This window comes from Pinus tabuliformis, chromosome 4_2 (genome assembly GCF_031772625.1).
Source record: "Pinus tabuliformis cultivar Carrire ecotype Pingquan chromosome 4_2, CPIR1, whole genome shotgun sequence".
Lineage (NCBI taxonomy): Eukaryota > Viridiplantae > Streptophyta > Pinopsida > Pinales > Pinaceae > Pinus > Pinus tabuliformis.
Window position 1 is genome coordinate 1,129,176,716 of NC_142304.1, and position 18,599 is coordinate 1,129,195,314.

The 18,599-nt window shown below is 37.3% G+C and overlaps 1 protein-coding gene across 1 annotated transcript in view; it reads right to left on the bottom strand.

The window, feature by feature from the left end:
* Positions 1–18,599, bottom strand: part of LOC149173636 (uncharacterized) — a 33,720-nt gene that overhangs the window by 1,070 nt on the left and 14,051 nt on the right. The window lies entirely within an intron of this gene.

The window sequence follows — 18,599 nt, forward strand, 5'->3', positions numbered from 1 at the left end:
GCACAAAATAGAACTCTTGAACACCCTCTCAGCAATCAACTCTGATAGGATACACCCTATTTGGATCGTCGGGGGTGACTTCAATATGATCACCAATCTGGAGGAGAAAAGGGGAGGCAGAATCAGTAGCAATAAGGAAGGGAACAACCTAAAAGAATTCATTTAGAACAATTGGCTCATAGACCTTCCCTTTAATAATGGACGCTTTACCTAGAACAACAAAAGAGTAGGGATGCATCAGATAGCCTATCGTCTAGACATATTCTTGCTATCAGACAATGCTATTCATATAGGAGGCGACTTTGTCGCTTCCATCTTGCCGATCTCTGGATCCGATCACTGGCCAATCTCCCTTCAATGGTCTCGTCCTAGTAAAAAAACACGTAGACCATTTCGTTTTGAGGCTTTCTGGATGTCTCATTCGGATTTCATCAACCTGATAAAAACAGAATGGAACAATTTCTCTCCTCCTAATGGTACAAAAATGCTTCAATTTCAGCAAAAGCTTAAGCATCTCAAGGGCAAAATCAAACAATGGAATTATAACTCTTTTGGCAATATATTCATGGCTCAGAGTGACCTTGATAAGAATATAAAACAGTTGCAGCTAAAAATTATACTAGAAGGCCGATCAGAAGACTTGGCAGAACAGGAAAAACTTCTGGATTCGCAAATCTCAAAGAGGGAAAAACAGGAAGAAACGTTATGGAGGCAAAAATCAAGAATCAGATGGCTCAAAGATGGAGAGAAAAATACAAAAAAATTTCACAGAACAACAATCCAGCGCAGAATGAACAACAACATCTCACATCTTCAGAATGAGCAGGGCGTAAAGGTGGAATCACATGAAGAAATTGAAAGCGAACTTCTAAACTATTTCAAGCAAGCGCATAAGGAGCCCCACACAAACAGGACGCAGGCCATAGGAAAAATTACAAGGAAAATTCCTAAACTTATTACTGAGGAGCATAACCAACTCCTTCTTAGGCCTGTAGACTTACAAGAGGTGGAAGCGGCAGCTCGTCAATTGAAAGCTGGGAAAGCGCCTGGGCCGGACAGGTTCACCTCTAATTTTTTCCACTCCTTCTGAGATTTTATCAAAATGGAAGTTTGGCAGGTTGTTGAGGAGTCGAGAACCATGCGATGGATGCTTCCAGGAATGAATGCTACCTTCATAGCCCTTATTCCCAAGGAAGCTCAACCCAGCACCCTGGACAAGTTCAGGCCTATTGCCCTGTGCAACATAATTTACAAGATTGTCTCCAAAATTATAGCGTCCAGACTCAAACTGATGCTACCTCTAATTATCTCTTCGGAGCAATCTGGGTATGTTGAAGGCAGGCAGATCACGGACGGAATCATCTTGACTCATGAAATTATTCATTCTTTGAAGCATTTCAAAAATTCAGGTATGCTACTTAAAATAGATCTTTCTAAGGCATTTGATAGTTTGAGCTGGCAGTACATCAGAGAAGTTCTTATTGCTTTTGGTTTTGCTCCTCCCTGGGTTAGGTGGGTCATGAGCCTAATCACTTCATCCTTCTTTTCGATTCTGATTAACGGCATCCCCTCCTCCCCCTTTCATCCTTCTCGGGGAATCAGACAGGGAGACCCTCTTTCTCCCTTCCTTTTTGTTATTATGGCAGAAGGTTTAGGCCGAAGTATTAAAAAAGCTCAGAAGTCACAGCTCCTAAGAGGTTTGTCTTTTCATAACTCCTCCGCTTTTACCCACCAGCAATTTGTTGATGACAATATGCTTTTTGGTCATCCCTCTGTCTAGGAAGCTTGTTAGCTCAAATTGATATTATCAGATTTCTCGGATGCCTCAGGTGCCAATATCAACAAAGTCAAATCCCAAATCTTCTTTTTTCACACTCCTGTTGTAACCCAAGCAGCCATCGCCCGCATTCTTGGTTTCTCCATTGCTGTCCTCCCTTCCAATTACTTAGGAGCACCCTTGATTGCCTCAACCTTGAAGCACTCTTCCTGGAAGATCCTTTTAGAAAAGTTGGAAGCCCGCCTCTCCTCATGGACTCACAGGACCCTCAATATGGCAAGTAGATTAGTTCTTATAAAAGCTGTTCTTCAATCCATGCCACTGTATCTCTTCTCAATCCTCGCGGCTCCCAAATGGGTTCTTAAAGAAATCAAGCATATTCAGCGTTCTTTCTTATGGGGCAATTCTGGTCAAGGCCGAAAATGGGCCCTTGTCAAATGGGACAACGTTTTCCTTCCAAAATGCGCAGGGGGAACTAGCCTTAGGGATCCCTATCACAACAATGTGGTCATGGGGGCTCGAATATGGTGGAAATGGCTGTCTACACCATTCACCCCATGGGCTACTCTTTGGACAGCAAAATATGCTAACAATCGCCCAACGAAAGAGCTAATTAGAATGTCAGAAGTCTGCATGGGATCCCTAATTTGGAACTCAGCCAAGCAACATAGAAGCCTGATCCAGCAGCATAGTTTTTGGGAAGTTAAGGATGGCAACACAGCAAGGTTTTGGGTAGACTCTTGGCAGCAGCAACCCAAGATAAAGGACCTGATCTCTCATATGCAAATCCCAGAGCAGGATATTCAGGCCTATGACAAAATCAATATGTTCTTGCTTCCCTCTCCATTACAAGGTCACAGGAAATGGATTCAGGCGGATCAAATCTTATAGCATGGATCAGAACAAGCTCAACAATCTCCTGCTATAGAATTAATGAAAAGGAAAATAAAGTACTCAGATGACAAGGACATACTTAGATGGGGTTATGAAGAAAAAGGCACCTTTTCCACCAGAGAAGCTTACAATTTAATAATTAAGGAGCACATGGTCAAAAGCCCAATCTAGAGCAAAGTCTGGGACACTAACAATTGGCCAAAAATTTCCACCTTTCTCTGGCTCTTATGTCAAAACAAGATCCTAACATGGGACAATCTTAGGAAAAGGAACTATCATGGGCCCTCCATGTGCCTGATTTGCAGACAAGAAGAGGAATCCATAAAGCACCTTATGCACTCATGTCCTACTGCGTGCAAGCTCTGGGAAAAAGTTAGTTTTTGGTGTTAGAAGGAAGGCAGAATACAGGGGGACATCATAGCAACCATCAGCAATTGGGATCGAAATCCATATCAAAGCAAGATCTTGAACTTACTATGGAACTCATTCTGGGCTTCCTCATGTGGACCATTTGGAAGGAGAGAAACGGAGGATCTTCAATGATATATCAGTGCCCCTGGAGAATCTTTGGAAAACTATATGCCAAAATATCAAGGAAACATTACTTCTCCATGATTGGTTTCAGGAGGACATTCCCTCTTCTGCCCAAGAACAAAATATTTGGGATAATTGGAACCTTCAATGGAATCAAGAACCCTGCTCCAAAGATCCATCGCCTTCATCAAGTCGTTCTCCTGGAAAATGGATCCCTCCTCCCATGCATATGTATCAGCTGAACTTTGATGGCGCCTCAAAAGGCAACCCAGGTGATTCGGGCTTCAGAGGAATTTTCAGAAACTACAGGGGCCTTCCTCTTCTCACCTTTTTAGGTTCAAGAGGCTGGCACACCAATAATTTGGCTGAACTGGAAGGTCTCTGGCAGGGACTTATTCTAGCTCAAAATAACGAATTCTTTCTGCTTATCATATAAGGCGACTGACAACTCATCATAAATATGGTCACAAAAATTATGCAAGGCACTCCCTCAGGTAAAGTAAGCAGTAGCTGGAGAATGGCGAAACAGCTAGAGCTCATTGAAATCTGGCTCTCTTCTCATAGGGAAATTACCTCAAGCACATCCGAAGGGACGGAAATAAAGTGGCTAATTTACTAGCTAACATTGGGGTTGAAAGCGAAATGGAACTTCACTCAGGCCCAATATCCAGATTAGTCTCTGAATCTCAACTCATGGATTTCAATAATCTAGTGAAGAATGACATGAATCAGGGAGAAGAAGAGCACCCAGATCCGGGTGATTTCAAAATTCATTAATGGGGATATTAATGAGCGACGACGCTCGGCCATGCTAGTTGCTAGCCAGCGCCAATATCCAAGGCCTTACCTGGCTCATAATGGTTCACATCTGATACAAGCAGATCCGTCTGCAGGTGGTTATTAATGCTCACATCCGCTGAGACATCGTAGGAGCTGGTTTTAACATGGAGTTTTTGGCTTTCAATTCCATTACCTGTGCCCCATCTCATATTCGCTGCTTGCCTTCTGCTACATTCCCCTGCAGGAATTCATTCTCAGAGGCTCAGTACCGATTCCTGGTTGTTCTTCTTTCTGGTTTTGGGACTTCTTGCTCCCACTCTTTATCTTGCTCTCTGAGCATTCCTGGGATTCCTGTTGTGCAATTCAGACCCTGGTATTCTACTAGAGGTTTTTGCACTTCTGTGCTCTCCCCTTGTTTCCTAACCATGGTCTGGCATAGAATGAGAAGCCATCATGGCGGAAACAGGGGTGGTCATGCGCGGCCTCGAACAGCTCAATCTGTGGATCAGCCTTTGCCCCATGTCTCTCCGCCTTCGTCCCAAGCGCCTTCTCCCCCATCCAGCCCTGCTAGAAATCCCTTCCCGCATAATGCATTTCAATCTACCCACTTCAAATTTCAGAGTAGCTTAAATAAGCCCATCATTACTACTAATATCACCATAATTTTCTCTGAGGAAGAAGCTCTGGTTCGGCCTCCGGCGAGTAATGTAGCAGAGCATCCTTAGGGCGCTCTCAGAGGTGTGGCTAGCCTTGGTTCTGGATAGAATTTGGCAAATGAAGGTAAGGTGGAGGGGCATGGTGTTTCGCATGGTGAGCGGGTTAATCCTAGCGCTTCATAGCCACCAGGTGGCCACCCTCATGCAGTCAATGTTTCGATGGCTTTCGCTGCCATCTCCAGTGGCACCCATCCTGCATCGGTTCCTCCATATGGCATCAGAGTGGGTGATGTGGAACATGATGGTGTTTTCTGGCATGACAATGCATGCCCTGTCATCAAGGAGCCGCTGGACCAGGACATCCCTATGTGATGCCACCTGGTCTCCTTCCTGTCTGCTCAGAATTTTCCTTTTGGTCGTGGGTCAGGTTCGGTCTCTTCTGTTTTTTGATGTTCAGGCTCTGTATCGGCGGTCCGGAAAACTGGTTCCATGTCTTTGTGACTCAGAAGTTTAAGATTCTGGTTCTGCTCAGGTGGTTCGACAATCTGGTTTTATGTCTTTTTGGCTCAATAGTTTATGGTCTCCCAGCTGACATGTACAGTTTTGCTATCTATAGGCTTGGTTTTTTTGATGTTTCAAAGGGTTTATCCTAATTCTGCTCCATGGTTTACCAGTCTGTGTCAGGCTTCTATGGCTGGTTTATGCATCACTGTAATGGTCTTTTCCCAAGTTTGGGATGGCTCAGTTCTCCGGAAAGCATTCATATGCTCTTGTCTGAGGCCTCTGCCTCTTTGTAACTGTATTTTCATTTTCTCTTAATAGAATTAGTCTTTACTTAGATATATACATACATATATATATATATATATATATATATATATATATATATATATATATATATATATATATATATATATATATATATATATATAATAAAACACAGTAAAATATAATTTAGACCAAAATTACAGTGGATCCCTCCAACTCTTTTATAATGTCTTTATTAAAATTAAAACTCAAACGTGCACAAGTCGCGCCAGGCAATCATTGGTGGCCAAGATGAAAGCTTTAGAGTTAAATGCATGTTCTGAATCTCAGTCAGAACCCTACAAGGGGAATGACAAGGGGAAACAAATTATCGATGTAGATCTCAGTGACACCGTTGCCACCACCAACGTTAAGATCCAGATGAGGGGGAGCATGTCTTCTACTCATATATGTGGGTGAAGGGTTCTTCGTTGTAGTTCATTGCAAATAGTGGGAGTTGAAAGAACCTCATTTTAGTTGAGGTTGTGAAGCAATTGTGTATAAAGTTGTTTTGAACACAGATTTGCTGGAGAAAATTGTTGTGATGCAAGGCAGGACTCCATAATAGCAAAGGAAAAACTTCATAACAGTAAAGGAAACGATATTGAGACAATGATAGGAAGATGTTGGGATGCAAGTCCAAAGAAAAGGAAAAAATGTTGCAGAGGTTATTGTGATGCATTAATGGAAAATTTTGTTATTGATCATGAGGAATGAATGCTCAATTATATAGTCATATGTTATTGCTATGATGTTACAGGATGTTGGCATTATGTTGATGAATTTGATTATTACATGTGGATGAAAATAATATTGGGCGGAGCATTTATTGTTGTGTTCTAATATTCAAAATATGAAGAGTTTGGAAACGAATGAGTGGAAGGAAAAGAGTTAAGCCTATTCACTTCATATTATTATGTGGGATACAAACAATCAGCAAACAATATTTATAAAAGAGGTGATTCTCAAAGGCAGGAGTGGTTAAACAGTTGGAGAATGTGTGAGAAATGATTGACGTGTTGTGCATTAGTTACCTGGCACATATGAAGCTGATGTGAAGCAGATTTGAAAGGAAGATGAGGCATAAATGAAGATGGAGATATGCATAATTTATGACCTTGTAAACCAACACATTGTTGTTTCTTGTTTGCACCAAGGGATTGTAGTCTCCTTTCAAGTAGTGGCTTGAGAAATATCAAGTGGGAGCCCGTTTAGGTAGGAGCCTCATGTGGGTTGTAGCCTACAAAAAATGTATGAGATTCAGATTTTCCTTGCATGTTGCAGCTTGCAGAAAATTGAGGTAGCAGCCTCCGGTAGATTGGAGCCTACAGAAAAGCAGATGTAATAAAGGAGTATGAGCTTGCTTTTGCATTAAAAAATAACAAAATAGTGGTATTATCCCTTTATGTGTTTCCACTTATATCTCGTGTCAATATGCGTTTTTATTATTGTTGAGCTCACATGGAATGTAAATATCGAATGTGAAAGACAAGCATTAGATTGCATATATTATTGACATGATATACATTTATAGTACATGGTGTGACCCTTGGATTCATATTCCAAGTGGTCTCTTGGACTCCGGTGGATGTTCACAATTCCACACCAACCCATAGAATATTAGGTGTCTAACATCCCCACCCTTAATCCGAAGGGTTATGTATGAGTCCAAGAAGAGAGTTGTAATAGAAAATGTGCAGAAATATGGATGACAACACTAGGCTGAATGTGCTCTCTGAAATGCTGTTATGAGGGGGTGGTTTAAAGATGACCACCAAGACTGGAATGCTTAGTGCAGTGCCCAGAACTCTTCCAAGTCTAGCATGACGCTGAAATCTTCTACAAGAGGAAGTGTCCCAAATGCTTTAGAGAGGGAGATTTTCAACCTGAAAAAGGGAGGTTTACAACCTACAGTGGTTTAAGGATGACCACCAACTCTGGAATGCTTAATGCGATTCCTCGAACTCTTCTAAAACTGCCAAGAAGCTTAAATCTTCTGCTAGACGAAATCAGGGAAAATTTTAGGGGCTAATATTCATAGGTGGGCTAATTTTCCACGCCTTTTCCAACTTTTTTTGCCAATTTCCATTTTTTTTTTTCTAAAATGATTCACCCAAATTTTACAATACACCATTATTTTTCCTTAAAAATCGCCAAAATATTATATCGACTATTATAAAATCATTGGAAATCTAAATATTTCTACAAAAATATCATCAAAAAATTTATTAGGGACTAGTAAGATTTGCCAAGGTTTCTAAACTTTAAGATAAACTTCCATCCTTAAAATTTTCCTTGGAGGAAGTGCCCCCAATTCTTTGAAGGGAAGTCTTAACCCCGCATAGATGTTTTAAGGCTGACCACCAACTGAAGGCATGCTCAGTGGAATCTTTGTCTTTGGCTACAAATCTGAATCCAGTATGGCAAGTTGTGGCTCAGGCTCACTTGATGTGGCTTTAAAACTTGTAGATGACCATCACTTCCCCCTTGTTAGATAAAAAGTGAGAAGATGAAGAGATCTCAACTGCAAGAATTTTCAATATTCAATAACAAATCATGTTGTGTGAGCGAAATATCTTCTTGGTTGTTGAAGCTCATTGTCAAGAAGATATCCATCCAAGATGAATATTTGTTCTTGTAGGAGGCTTGTTTTTTAAGCATCTGTGTGAAGAATGAGTACGCTGACCACAATGCTTACAAATATGAAGATCAAAACATTATCTTTCATATTGCTGATTTGGTCATAGTGTTGGCATTTAACATTTTGTTGTTTTTGTTGTCGAACAGGAGGAGAAACTGGAATATCTAAAGGTGTACTATCATAAAGGAATCTATCACTCTAAAACTGAATGGGCTTTGAGTAATATGGAATGTGAAAGGACACATTATTTTCATCTCCAAGACCGGTTTTGTGCTTGTTATGTACAAGTTCTTCCCAAGGTCTCATGATTGGCTTGGAAAGTGCAGGTTGAATTTCTACTTCTGCATGCAATTTTGTTGCTTCATTGGGTACTCGATCTGAATCAACTTGCTGCTTATGGGAGTCTGTTTCAATGTTATGAACAGAAACAGGTTCAGAATGATGACTCTTCTGTTTTAATTCATTTTGCTGAAGTTGAGATTCGAACTGCAAAAATTCTAACTTTTCTTGTGCATTATGCAGACAACTCTGAATGTCAAAGAGAGTGTCTTTGCTGATGTTTCCCATCTCATAAATAGTGAAATGCATTAAAGTATTCAACAACTATATTTCATCATCAATCCTAGCCATTTTCTCCAATCTTATAATTAATACCTTAGGCTAGAGATTGCACAGAATTTGTTAGACTATATTTGCAAATTACAACCCTTTAATTGTTGCTACACAAACTCGATGCATATGCTATAATTTAAAAAATGGACAGACATGCCAATGCATATAATAATTTCAATGCAAGATTAACATGCTCAACTAAATTCCATGGGCATTTAATATCAATGCATACCCATCACAACTCACAAAGTTGCACTAACTATTTCCACATCACATATAATTTCATTGCATCGAATGTGTATGCACAATATTCAATAGATGCACAGATATTATGATTAGTGATTCCAATGTGCAACCTCCAAAAAATAACGCACAACCGAATTATTTTAGTGCATTTTACATGGCAATCAATTAACACATCACCAAAAATTAAGTAGGATTTGAATGCACAAGGAAGGATTTCCCAACCAGACTTCTGCCCACCAGTGTTTTTGACACCTTCAAAAGATGGCGACATTGTTGAGGATGTTACGCCAATTTTCTCTTGACCATTTCCTGTTCAGCTCTTAATGCATTAATGACCTCAACAAATGGAACAATGTTGTTTTAATGCTCTTTTGAACTTTACATCTTCTCCACTATTGGTTGTCATGGAACTAAATGCCTTCCGTACAAATCCCTCCCATATGTTAATAGCGATGAATAATAAAATTTAAATAACTCTTCCGCTTCAGAATAGATCCATGATTAGAGGCCACAATTATATTCACGTTATCTGTTGAACGTATGCCATAAAGGATCCACTTACTCTGATATGATTTTATGGGTGATCTGAATAGGTTGAGACCAAACTAACACAATCATTCAAATCCCATTTGGGAGGGAAGTTAGGGGTTGCAAATTATTTATGATTTTAACTCTATTTGTATCAAATATTATTCCTTCTTTGCTCACAATATGGTCCAAAATATTTTCTTTTGATACTGCAAACAAATGGTTCCTTCAATTAAGAGATATGCCATATAATCTACAATGTTTGAAAACTTGTCTCAAATGCATGATATGTCATTCCCTTAATTCTGAATGGATAGTAAGATCATCATGGTAATCTTCCATGAACTTACCAATCATCTCTTTAAATGCATAACCCATATGTCCTTCTAATGTAGCTCTAGCATTTTTTAATCCAAAGGGAATCCTAGCATATGAAAATGTCCCTCATGGTGTTACAAAAGTAGTCTTGTATTGATCATATTTGAAAACTAACACATGATTCTATCTGGTGGACCCATAATGTATTGAAATTAAAGCAAAACCAACAACTTGTTCAATGAGGAGAAATTATGTATTAGGCAGTGGATAATTATCTTTCGCGGACACTTTATTAAGATCTAAAAACTAAACACAAATCTAAATACGTCGTTCTTATTTTTTACTACTACAACATTGGAAATCAACTTAAAATCTTTGTTGGAAGTATAATACATGCCTTTTTCATCTTCTCAACTCTGATTTTGACTGGTGGCTTCAAATTTGGATCTATGGATCTAGTGTTTTTCCTAAAAGGTTTTCCACCTTCTTTGAGTGGTATCATGTGCTGGAAACCAGATATATCATATTCTTTCAAGTCATAATAAGCCCATGCAAAGACATATAGAAACTCATTGAATAAATCAAGGTATTATTGAATTTATTTTTGGGCATAGTTGGTTTACAAGTTTAGATATTTTGGATTTTCTTATATACCAATATTAATCTTTTGAGTTTCTTGAAATTTTATTAAATAATATTCTTTTTTAAGATTCTCATTGTGTGATTAACAATTTCTTGTAAATAAAGACTCAAAATTGATATATCTTTTTGGGAGAGGGGATTTTTACATCATTAGTGAGGATTGTGTTTTTATGGTCCACATCATCTAGGGGATAATTAGAATCTTGATATTTTGATAGCATTTCTTTTGCATGATACATGAATTCTTTGGCATGCTCATCATTTTCGAAGAATTTCCACTAATCCACAATACCGGGTATTGATGGGTAGTAGATGTTCTCTACATGTAAAGAAATTTGAGATATGTGATCATCTAGATTGAAAAGGGATCATTCCACTACCAAGGAGTCATCCATTTGATTTTTTTCTAGTGGAACAAATATTATGTCAAAAGGATTGAAATTTCTGAAGAATATCCCAAACCCTTGTAGCATAACATTCCAATCATTGCTTGTTTATATTATACTTTTTCTTGATTTGATTTAAGATCAATTCAAAATATCCTCTCATAACTAAATATTTAATATGAATCTGAATGGTTGGTATTAACCCTTCAGTTAGTGCCTCATATTCTGCCTATTATTTGTGCAAGGAAACTCTAGTCTAAAAGCATAATATAAATATGAGAGCTTGGACCATGAAATACTCTCCTGACTCAAATTCCATAACTTAAACAAGAGTCATTGAATGACATTTTCCAAAATCCAAGAAAAATATCACTTTGACAATATTTATTTAGTGTTATATTGAGGATATCATAATTTTCTATCCCTAAATATTGACAATTCTGAACAACATTTGATTCCTTTTTCTTAAATAAAATTGGTTTCCTTTGTTCTCTTGGGATTCTAGTAACGGTTCTTTGTTTGAAAATATCATATAGTTTCCATAATTCATGATATATCCTCTAATCCTAGAACCCCAATCATGACCAAGAACAACTCCATAGGAAGCTTGGAGATCGACAAAAACTATAGTGAATACTATGGTTATGTGTGTTTCCAATCTTATCCATGCACAAAAGTCTTTAATTTCAACATAGGAAAGGACTTTTCTTGAATTTATAGCACAAATATTTTCTCTAACTTCATAATATTTAGTGCATTCTAACCCCAAGGATCCCATTACTGAAAGTGGCATGATATTATTTGTGGCTTTGTTTCCTACCATACAATTATGCACAATACAATCGTGATTTTCAATAGGAATATAAAAAGGAGAAACCTTTCCTCTTATTAAAATTAATTGGGTATTTCTTGACTACCATCCAAAGTTACTTATATTCTTAAATTTGATGGACCCATGTTCTACAAGATTTTAATAGGTTCTCCCTTTTTGAGGCAGTCAAGAAGAGACATATTGATTTGCAGCCTCCTAAATTCATCCGATATTATAAGGTATTTCTTTTTTGGTGTTATCTTGTTCCTTTATCAAATATGGAGTGCCTTGTTGTGATGTTGATTGAGGAGAATTATTAATATTTTTTCCTTTACCGACCTAATTATCTTGTTTGAATTTTCTTATTTGAGTTTTTTTCTAAACCAAATTTTCTTAGTATTCTTTAGAATTTTCTAGTTAAATAAAGTCACCTGCAGTAAGAATCTGCATATTTTCTTCATATTGCATTGATTATAAGATATGAGGTTCTTAAATTATTTCAACTATTAATGGATATAAATATTATTAAGTTTCTTCAAACACATGGTATTCTCCTAATACAACTGCATTTGGATATATCCTCTAATCCTAGAACAACAATCATGACCAAGAACAACTCCATAGGCAGCTAGGAGATTGACAAAAACTATAGTGAATATTGTGGTTATATATGTTGGCAATCTTATCCATGCACAAAAGTCTTTAATTTCACCATAGGAAAGGATTTTTCTTGAATCAATAGCATAAATATTTTCTCTAACTTCACAATATTTAGTGCATTCTAACCCCAAGGACCCTTTTGTTGAAAGGCATGATATTATTTGTAGCTTTGTTGCCTACCATGCAATTATGCACAATAGAGTTGTGATTTTCAATAGGAATATAAAAGGATAAACCTTTCCTCTTACTCTTTGTTGAAATTAATTGGGTCTTTCATGACTACCAACCAAAGCTACTTCTATTCTTAAATTTGATGGACCCATGTTTTCTAAGATTTTAGTAGGTTCACCCTTTTTTGAGGTAGTCAAGAAGAGACAAAGTGATTTGCAGCTTCCTAAATTTATCCAATATTGTAAGGCAATTTTTTTGTGATGTTATCTTGTTCCTTTATCAAATATGGAGTTCCTTGTTGCAATATTGATTTAGGTGAATTATTAATATTTTTTCCTTCATCAACTTAATTATATAGTTTGAGTTTTCTTGTTTGAGCTTTTGTCTAAACCAAATTTTCTTAGTATTCTTTAGAATTTTCTAGTTCAACAAAGTCATCATGAGTAATAATATGCATATTTTCTTCATATTTCATTGATTCTAAGATATGAGACTCTTAAAATATTTCAACATTAATGGATGTAAATATTCTTAACTTTCTTCAAACACGTCATCTTCTCCTAATACAATTACATTTGGATTTCGCATGCAGGGTGCTTTTGGTCTATTTTCTTCAAGTCTTTGACTTCTATCAATTCATTATCTAGGGTTTGGTAATCATCATTCTTCTTTCATGGGACATTTTTTTGTGAAATAATATTATCGCTTCTCTTGAGACATGTAATCTCATTTTGCATTTGTTGCAGTGTGTAATTAATCTACACAATGTTTTCCTCTTGTTGTGTTCTTGACACTTCGTATACAACATTTCTTATGTTTGGAGGTTGTCTGTTGGGTCCCTATAATACTAGTGATTACCCCATTACTAATGTAGTTATACCCCTTATTTATATTTTTGTGCCCCTATTATCCCCATATTGTTATTTCTGTGCCCCATAGAATCCCTCTATTGTTATTTTTGTGGCTTTATATTATTATTGTTAGGTCGGCTGGATTATATGGTGACTCCTTAGACTCCTATATATAGAAAGGAGGTTTTGTCATTTGTATCATCCAAGAATTGTTCATTTATGTAATGTAAAGGAGGTTGCCCCCTCGAAGAGGCTGAATTCTAAGGCGTTGATCTTTCTTTTCTATCTTTTCTTGAGCTGGTTTCATAACATTTGGTATCAGAGCTTTGGATTCTAGGGTTTCGCTGCTCCAAACAGGTCATCGTGGAATTTTCGCTATAACTTTTTTTTCTGTGACGTTTAAGAAGTCGCAAAAAAAACCCATTTGAGAAGAATTGGCGCTGAACCCTGGGTCCGAATTTCAGAGCTTTTCACGCGATATTTTCTGAGATATGATCTGAGGAAGTTGGTCTTTTTGCAGACTCTTGAATTACATTCAAAACAGGTGACCTGGGGAAAATCGTCATAACTTTCTCTCTGAGGATCGGATTGAAATTTCGTAAAAAAGTATAGAAAGAGGACGGACTGTAGTTTCTTTTATGTGTGTTTCAGATCCAGAGGTCGAAACAGTGACTCATGGCACGTCGTACAAGTTCACTCTACTGAATTAGTCTATAAGCAAGTCACTGTGGGAGATTTCACATAACTCTTCCTTGGAGAATCAAATTTGGGTCAGACTTGTGGCATTGGAAAGAGGACATAGAGGGCTACTACAGCTCACAAATTCAGAAGTAGATGATTGGAAAGTACAGAGATACATCAGAGGCAATATCGAGCTCCTACAAAGTGAAAAAAGGTGTGTAGATTTTCTTAAATTTTTTCTTAAGCTTGGTTTGAAAATTTATTTTGAAGGAATTCAAAGGGCATAGTAGAGCATTATTATCGGTAACTGATGCCCTGAGGAAAGAAAATGCAAACACCTAGTAAGGAACCTGAAAGCTCTAGCATGACTCATGAAGAAGAGGAAGAAATGCAACATGATATATCAAAATTACAAGACCAAGTGCAACAACTGTCCCTTGCACAAAAAGGAACAGAATCTAAGATGGATGGTTTAAAGAAAGATGTAGAAGCTAATATGGATGGTTTAAAGAAAGGTGTAGAAGCTAATATGGACTGTTTAAAGAAAGGCGTAGAAGCTAAGATGATTGACGTGGAAGCTAAGATGGATGATTTGAAGATAGATTTGAAGACAGACATGGACGAATTGAAGATAAATATGAATAAGTTGCTACAAGAAATGGTCACTAAGGGTGAAATAGTACTAAAGGAAACTCATGATGAGAATAAAAGAAATGTTAATCATGATTCCATAGACTCTAATGTTGGATCGAAGACTCGACATGTTCCAAAAATCGATATGAGGAAGTTTGATGGCAAGGATCCCGCCACATGGATATTACAAATGGAGCAATTCTTCGATCTCAATAATGTGCAAAGCACACAAAAGGTACGTATGGCAACTTTATATTTGGAACCAAATCAGTTTGTATGGTATCAATGGCTTTGTTCTCGTAAACAGTTTATCACTTGGGCAATTTTTACGGAAGAATTGATAGCACATTATGAGGATACAAAAAGCAACACTTTTTTTAGCCAATTGATAAGTCTCAAACAAAAGGGTTCAATAATGGAGCACATTGAGGAGTTCCAAAAATTGAACATAAGGGTAAAAGATATTCTAGAGGAGCATAGGATTGATGTGTTCATAGGGTCTTTAAAGGATAATATCCAACATGATGTGCGCCTTTGGGAACCCGATTCATTAGAGAAGGCATTCAGGTTAGCAAGAAAAATGGAAAGCAAAATTATGGCAACTAGGAAGCATACCATTCACAACTATAAAGACGGAAGTGTTGTTGCCCATAGTCTTCCACAACCTACAAGGTTGACACCACAACAATTGGAAGAAAAAAGAGCAAAAGGGCTTTGTTACAATTGTGATAGCAAATACACAAAAGGTCATAAGTGTGCTGAGAAGAAATTATTCTACATAGATTGTGAAGAGGAAGAAGAAAAGGAGAAAGAAAGGTCAAAAGAAGAGGATATATTTCAGGAACAAAGCCTAGATGAAGAACAAATAAATCCGACCATATCTTGTAATGCATTGGCGGGAATTACCACTCCTCAAACCATCAAGATAGAAGGACAAATCAAGAAGAAAAAGGTAATAGTGTTGATTGATTCAGGAAGCACCCACAATTTTATTCATTGTAGGGTAGCAAAAGAATTGAATTGCTTCCTATATCCAGCACCAGAGTGTCAAGTGATGATTGCAAATGGAGGAACAATAAATTGTTCTGGAAAGTGCCATAATATCAAGCTATCCATGGGAGAATATGTATTGACTAGCCCAATGCTTTCCATTCCAATGGGAGGTGCTGATGTTGTACTAGGAGTCCAATGGCTACAATCCTTGGGTACAATAGCTTTTAATTTTCAAGAACTTTTCATGAAATTTTCTGTGGAAGGAAAGGAAGTTGAATTAAGGGGTATTGCAGGGAAACCAGGAAAGATAATCAGCTCTAATGGCATGACAAATCTTCTAAAAAAGGAGCAAAGAGGTGTAATTGCACAATTATGTTCGGTAGATGTTTCCACATTGGAATCATCTATTTCTCCAGATCTCCAAAAAGTCCTGGACAATCATTCCAAGGTATTTGAGACTCCCAAAGGTCTCCCACCTATGCGTGATCATGATCATGCTATTCATCTGATTCCAGGAAGTGTTCCTCCAAACATCAGGCCAGACAGATATCCATATGTCCAAAAAAGTGAAATTGAACGTATGGTTGCAGAAATGCTAGAGGCTGGTATAATTCAACCAAGTCAAAGTTCTTTCTCAGCTCCAGTAGTATTGGTGCACAAGAAGGATGGATCATGGCGCATGTGTCCAGATTATAGGGAGCTCAACAAGACCACTATTAAAGATAAGTTCCCCATTCCTGTCATTGATGAATTACTGGATGAATTGCATGGATCAATTTACTTCACCAAGTTGGATCTTCATTCGGGATATCATCAAATCAGAATGAAGATTGAAGACATTCCGAAAATGGCATTTAGAACTCATGAGGGTCATTATGAATTTTTGGTCATGCCTTTTGGCCTTACCAATGCACCTTCAACATTTCAAGGTTTGATGAATTCAATTTTCAAACCATTCCTTAGAAAATTTGTGTTAGTATTTTTTGATGATATACTAATCTACAGCAAGTCTTGGAAGGATCATGTTGAACATGTTGACAAGGTGCTACAACTATTGGAGGAGAAACAATTATATGCAAAAAGATCCAAATGTTTCTTTGGAGTCCAGGAGGTGGAATATTTGGGTCATATTGTATCTCATGAAGGAGTTAAGGTAGACCCTAGAAAAATTAAAGCCATTAAGGAAAGGTGACACTTCATATACAACATTTCTTATGTTTGGAGGTTCTCCTAAAAAAAAATCTCATCCAACTCCTTGGTCTTCAAAACTAATTCTCACAATTCCTTGATATTGTAAAATTCCTCTTCCAATTGATTGATCTTGTATCAACCTTGATGAGGAGTAAGGTTGAGAAGATAGTCTTAGCTCAGATGCTTTCATCTAGACATGATGCCTACAAATTTCAATGATAAAATTTGAGGTAACAACATTCCCCCCTTGTTTTTATAGAGAGGTCACTCGCCTTTAACAAAGAACTTTCAAATTCAAGAAAATATAGAAAACTGTAGAGGCTTGAGATAGGACCAAACATTAAATATTCAGAATGATATAATATACATTGATATAGGAATTAAATAAAATTTTGAAACCAATAATTTCAAGCATAATTTTGAGTAAAGAATCAAACATTTTGACATAAGAAATTAATTGTGGGATGCATTTACAAATAAATTTAAAAGACATTTTCATTCAGACTCATTGAGATGAAAAGAGTTACACTCTTGCAATCTTCAAGATTAAAAGTCAAATTTGAAAGATTACACTAGAGATTGACTCTTGGTAGTTCTTGAAGGAACCTCTAAAAAATATACAAATGTTTAAATAAGGTCTATAATATTCTAGAAAATTAAAAATGCATTCATCCATTTAAGGATAGGGATGGGGCTCCCACTAACCATATAATAAAGAGAAAATAGTGTTGGAAAAACCTCTATTTTGTGTTCAATGCTTCTTCCATTTAAAATACTTGATGTGTGCCTAAAACCTAACAATTGATATTGTCGATGAGTTATCTTGAAGTCGCTACCTTCTTTAAAGTATCTTTGTGTGATCTGAAAATGGAATGTACTTGTTTAAGGGTGCAAGGTATCCATTTCCCATAATTTCAAATGTGAGCTATACACTCCAAGTGACCTCTAAAAATGTGAAAACTTATTATTTCTTATACAGAGATAGACTGTAGGGGCATTCACCGGACATGTCACCTCTAAAGAGAGGATGAGTTCCAGAGGCTACCTGGCCCTCTACAGGCTCTGCCTAAAGAAATAACAAAGTAAACACTTAGAAGTCTTTGACATACACATACTTGAAATTTGATGTCTTGCGGAATAAGGCAAATAACTTTCTGCAGCTGAATGTGATTATGTGTGTATGCAAGTTATGTATATTTGTTGTTTAATATTTTATATCAGTTTTGTTTAGCATATCATCTTCAGCACATAAAGACATCAAAATGATAAAGCAGTTCACCCCTTCTGGGCTACATCTGCTGGACCAAGCCTCTCCAACTAGGCTTGTCCTCTTGTATTAAAAATGCTACAAAGGCTAATACAAGAATATGGGTGTCTCGAAGGACAGATCTGTCTGTAAATATAGAATCAGAAGATAGGAATTAGCTAAACATGCTCTTTCCCAAACACTAAACAGTGAAATTGTACCTTCATACAGTTCTTTCCCCAGTTGGCCCTGGTGGCCCTTCAAACTTGCATGGAGAATTTCGAGGTGAAGATGACCTCAATTGGTTTTGAAACCTCTACCATTAGACTCAGAAGGTCAAAAATAGCAGACATAGGCTTTTGAATCACCAAAAACCGATGAACATAGCCCCCAAACAGCTCAAGCACTGAAATGGCCCTAGTGGCCTTGAAAGCTTCCCTGAAGCTAAACAGTGAGAAGAATGCCTCAGAAGGCAAAAATAGCTGTAGAAATGGATTTAGAATGTTGAAAAACTTCAAGAATGACCTTCGTTCCACATTCA